The 6024-nt window shown below is 36.9% G+C and overlaps 1 non-coding gene across 1 annotated transcript; it reads left to right on the forward strand.

The window, feature by feature from the left end:
* Window positions 1–2922: 2922 nt before the first annotated feature.
* trnal-uaa (transfer RNA leucine (anticodon UAA)) lies at window positions 2923–3005 on the forward strand. Its single transcript has one exon. It is a non-coding gene; the product is annotated as a tRNA-Leu (tRNA).
* Window positions 3006–6024: the final 3019 nt, after the last annotated feature.

The following is a 6024-nucleotide window of genomic DNA, read 5'->3' on the forward strand; positions in this document are numbered from 1 at the left end:
TAAAGCCACAGTTCCCTTTTATCATGATTATAACTGGCATTCAAAATGTCTGTTTGTGTAGGCTATTACAAAATAATAAAAAATGAAACATTTTTTGAAATATGTGATTAATGGTTGCAGATTTTTCTTTTTTTTTTAGTAAACAATACTTTTTCATGAGCCCAACTTCTGACCACTTCAATTTAATTACTAATGAAGAATAAGCATATAAAGTCAGTTTAGAAACTATAATTAAGTAGAAATGATCAGTTATTATAATGAAAGGAGAGTTATTGCATACTGATAAAACATTTCACATAAAGGCTCTCTTTCTCTCTATTTGTATTAATACAGTTACAGTAATTCAGATATAGGCTTATCTAGTCTCTCTCAAATGTCAGAAAATAACAAATAAAAACATTGTAATGAAATATTATGATATTGATATGACACTTAATAAGTCACACTCTTTACTGTACTGTAATGTATGTTATTCTCCACATCTGTTCATATAAATGCATGCTGTAATAAACGAAGTGTGTATTTGATCTCCGCTGGGTTTAAAAGGTTTTCCAATACCTGATGTCACATTTTTCAGCAGGAGGCTGCCAGCAGTCGAAGGCTCTGGAGGTTGGAGCAGTGTAATGACCTCTACAGGAAATAAAAAGGATTTTTGTTTTTAATATCTGCAGAAAATCTCAGTGCCAGACTGATCTCTACATTATTTGAAATATTCTTTTAAATATATATCTTTAAATCCCAAATGATCTTGCATGCAATTGTTTCAACTCTCTCTGCCTTGTAACAACTCCCGATTAATATCATCAACACATAAAAGATAACCAGTCATTGTCCAAATCCTTTCATTTAGAACAGTGAGCTGCAAGAACAGCTTTCAAAGCCCTGCAGTACTCCGACAACAAAAAGTGCAGTTAGTAAATTAGTTATCACAAGTCTAGTTTGTGAATAATAACACTAGCCTTTATTAGCTGCTCTGACAGACTGTTCAGTGAAGGCATGTTCAGCATGTGTTTCTAGGCGTGGTATCTCACCAGAGATCGGCATAATATCAGCGTAGAAGGGCATACACGACTTACATGAGACCAGTGTTGGCACTGCACGCTACAGTCAACAACTCGAGAAGAAACACATAGAAAACATCAGTGGATAGGAGAAATTCAAACAAACAGAAGATCAGGTCAGTACATGTTTGCTTCTCAAAATAATTCCCAAAATTAATGCAACACTGTATTTCCATGCTTTGTGCAGCTCATAATAAATAAAACAATCAAGAGTGAGAATAATATGCCATACTTGAAGGAAAAGCTACCTGGGTTGACACAGAGTATTAATAAAGATGCCAATCAGCATCATCTGGTGTGAAATGGAGTTTACTGAAGAGTTCTAGAATCATTGACACCTGGAAGCTTCTAGAACCATGCTGAAGACGAATGCACCTGCTCAGGTAACTGGGCGAATGTTATTAGAGTGGGTGAGTAAACCAGTCTATTTAATATCTAGTGGGATGAAATAATTTAAAAGTGTTCAAATGTAATGTATGTCAGAACAATGTAACAAACCATGAGAGAAAAACTACGCCAAACTGATTTCATGAAAAAACATAACTGTATTACCAGGTGTCGATTCATATGATGTGATTTTTTATGTATGTGTCAAAAAATAAACATGAAGGTCCACAGCACACAATGTATGAATGAGATTGTACAAATTCATAAGATTGAGCTGAGTTTGCTCTTATTTTCTGTTGATTTTCACTTTAATATGCAAAGATCATATTAATATGCAAAGAAATGCTGTTCTAAAATGCTTTTTAATGCTTGAAGGTTTCGAACTGAACCATCAAAGTTCATCTGGAAACAGTATGGAGGATATAGGAGAAAGTTAGATTTTGATGTATAAGGTCTGATATGTTTGTTTTGTTTTAGTTTTGTTTTCAGGTTATTGTATGGAGGGATTTTCCTGCTGAACGAAGCCTAGACCAGCCAATCTGGTTGAGCTGGCGACCTTGAATGACCTTATAAGAATGAGCTTGTATTATGTTCTGAGCATATGAAAATGCTCAAAACATAATGTATATGTATACCCCTGCTGAAAAGAATAGCTAAAATCAACATAATGTGGTTGGCTGATCTTAGCTGGTTTTAACCATGGTTACTACAAATAAAACCAAAAACCATGGTTACTATAGTTAAACCATCATAACCACAAATTAGCCATGCTACACTAACAATATCTTAACCATGGTATTTGTAGTAAAACTGTGGCTATACAAATGGTGGACAATCAAATCAAGGGCAGCTTAGGTAGGGTTGAGCTGTCATTTATTTACCAACAACAACCAAACTATTCAAGTGACAGGCAAATACTGCCTAGATTCGGACAACCAAGTAAACAAGGTGATATTGATGTTAGCAAAGTATTAATATAGTTAATTATAATAGAAAGTGTTCATTTAAATATGTTCTCTTTTTAAAACACCCTAAACGCAAACTGAGTGAAACTGTTTTGATGAGGCGCGTCAGGAGCTTGAGTCTTACATAGCAGGTTCAGCTTGCTAACTGTTAATCAAACGGCTAACAATACTACTATAATCACGATAATGCAACAAAATATAAATTTTATAAAACTGCAAGCATTAATTCAAGCATTGAAATTCATATAATCAATCTTCATCTTTAAAGCTAGTTATCAACCAAATCATGAGTTTTGGTTCTCGGAAGTGAATCAGCTAGCATGCTAACACTCAGTCTTTGCAGCTGCACCAAATGCTAAGCAGCTCTGAATATTAAATTAAACTACAGAAGGCGGCGCAAACGACCACAAACAGATTTAGAAAGATGAAATGTATCAATTTAATTGTTTTGTCCAATGTAACACGTCGCAGGTATATATTGTTTTCAGGCATTAAAGGGCTGTGCATTCACCAGGATGGCCGAGTGGTTAAGGCGTTGGACTTAAGATCCAATGGACATATGTCCGCGTGGGTTCGAACCCCACTCCTGGTAATGTCTTTTCACTTTTATATCCTCTATATTAGGATCGACGATAGACGTGCACCACTGCAGTAATCACGTCCAATGCTAATATCAAACGATGCTCGGAGAAGAAAAAACATTTGCTCGTTGAATTCAATACTTTCAGTATGTTAAAGTGCTGAGCTCTGGATAGATGAAGGAAGATGAAGCGCATGCTGCTCCACAGCACGAATGGAGTCCTTAGAACAGGACACACACACACACACACACACACACACACACACACACACACACACACACACACACACACACACACACACACACCTGCTAGATGACAAAACAAATAAGAAAAACTTAAAAATGACTCGATATGGTGTTAAATAGGTGGTCTTATACTGCCCCCTATAGGTAGGCCTAAATGAAAGCTAACTTCTGTTAAAACTGTCACCCGTCCCCTCTGTGGGACGCCTACCTTTACTTCACTATATTACAATTAAATCTAATCTAATCTTGACAAACTATATATCGTTGGAAATGTCTAAGACTCCCAAATATATATTTTATACCAATGTTGCTTGCTAAAAATTATGTAGGAAAAGTAATCGATTAATTTATGACAAGAATGCACCCTCAAAAATCAACATTATAATTGAAGTTTATAACAAAGACTTCTTTGTTGCTTTTGTCTCTATCACATTTTAGAAATCATCAGAAGTTATATATCGACTGAAAACTTAAAATCTCAAAATCCATCCTTTAAAACCCATTTTTAAATCAGACATTGCATTACCATGTAAATGGTACATCAATATCATGTTACAAAATATTTTCATTCATGAATTATAAAAATGTAAGTTTGGATCGTGCACTAGAAAGTCAATGTTCAAAAATGTGAGTGACAGTTAAGGGGTTAAATAATTCAAGATGTTAAATAAAACAATATGTTTGACCTTCTTTGGTCTGTAATAGTTAATATATTGCTTCTGAAATATAGCCTATGCTATTATATATATATATATATATGCAACATTTAGAACGGCTCAGATCCTTCAGGTCCTGTAGCTTGTGAGGCAGTGGCGCCCCCAGAAAATTTTAATAGGGGTGGCCAGATGAGGCCACAGTAAATCTTGGGGTGGCACATAAAAAAAAAAAAAAAAAGATTAATAATAAGGGTTTTGTAATATTGAAATAAAACAATATCTGTGATTTCTGGTATTTTTTTTTAACCTTTTTTTAACCTTTTTTTTTAAGCCATTTTTTTTTTCTAAAAGTGTGCACCATCTTTTAGGTCAAATACTTGCATTTGGGCTGTTACCAATCAAATGCAATCAGTATCAACAAAATTTATATTTGCAATACAGAGAAAACAGAAGCTGCATCTGAGGTGCCATTTAGATGTTTTTACACACTGTTTAATACAGCTCTGTGGGACATGGAATACTTTAACCTGCAGTTACAGATGAATAAATCGTGTTTTGATATTTTAAATGTAAAACATTGAAAACTGATGTTTGAATTATTTAAAAAATGATTAAGTGAAAGTGAAGTGACATTCAGCCAAGTATGGTGACCCATACTCAGAATTTGTGCTCTGCATTTAACCCATCCGAAAAATGCACACACACAGAGCAGTGAACACACACACACACACACACACACACACACACACACTGTGAGCACACACCCGGAGCAGTGGGCAGCCATTTATGCTGCGGCGCCCGGGGAGCAGTAGGGGGTTCGATGCCTTGCTCAAGGGCACCTAAGTCGTGGTATTGAAGGTGGAGAGAGAACTGTACATGCACTCCCCCCACCCACAATTCCTGCCGGCCCGGGACTCGAACTCACAACCTTTCGATTGGGAGTCCGACTCTCTAACCATTAGGCCACGACTTCCCCTTAAGGTACCTTAAATGTGAAATTAAAACCGCCAGTAGGTGGCAGCGAGTCACTGTGACAATAGATTGCAGTAGAACCGAATCATTTAAACGGTTGATACATTCAGGAACGAAACAACTATCATGTTGCTCAAAACAGTGGCTGTGTTTGGAATGATTTTTGAGTGAGGGAATATGTTGTCTAAAAGGTAAGTCTCTTGATATTAACTTCTTGTTTTTATTGAACTGTTGTATAAAATCAATATCACATTTGTAATTATGCTAACTTTTGGAGAAAACGTCACTCTTTGTGTGATAGTAACTATATGAAATTATATAGATCTATAAATGTTCTGTCCCATATATTGACAAATTTGATAATTCTAAATTTCCAGTGAAAGAACGCACTATAAATGATTATGAGCACTAGTCTAGAACATCACATGTACATGCACACTCTGTGTTTTGATTGGAAGGGGGAGGGGGAGGGTTGAAGGGCAGCTACTCTGGTGGAACCAATCTGCAATCTTTTTCATACCTTGCAAACCTTTTTTCACTTCTTAAACTATTGTGAATTTACATTCTGCATTTAAATTAATAGTACCCACTGCAAATCATCCTAGGGGTGGCCACAGGGGTGGCCAGAGTTTATAGAATGGTGGCCGTGGCCACCCCTGGCCACCCCTTGGAGGCGCCCCTGTTGTGAGGTGGAGCCTGCTCACTCAAAATAAGATCTGGAGAATTTGAAGACCAGTGCAACATCCCAAATTAAACAAGTTTTGAACCAGTTTTGCCGTGTGACAGTGTGCATTATCCAGGGAACACCATTACTGTGAAGGGGAGGATGAGGTCTGTGGTCAACACAGTAACATCCACATGATTGCAGGACCCAAGGTTTGACACTGCCTCCACCGGCCTGCCTTCTTCCCATAGTGCATCTTTATCCCATCTCTCGTACACAGTGGTTATTCACCTGGCCATCCACCTGATGTTAAAGAGAATGTGATTCACCAGACCAGGCCAAATCTCCAGCTCCATGCAATGTCCAGTTCTGATGCTCACTTTGGCCACTGTAGATGCTTTTGGTGATGGACAATCTGATGGTCTGTTAGTGAAAACTGCAATGCATCTATCATGGCCAGCATTATGTTTTTCAGCAATTTGAGCAACAGTAG

This window comes from Carassius carassius, chromosome 37 (assembly GCF_963082965.1).
Source record: "Carassius carassius chromosome 37, fCarCar2.1, whole genome shotgun sequence".
NCBI classification, from domain to species: Eukaryota; Metazoa; Chordata; class Actinopteri; order Cypriniformes; family Cyprinidae; genus Carassius; species Carassius carassius.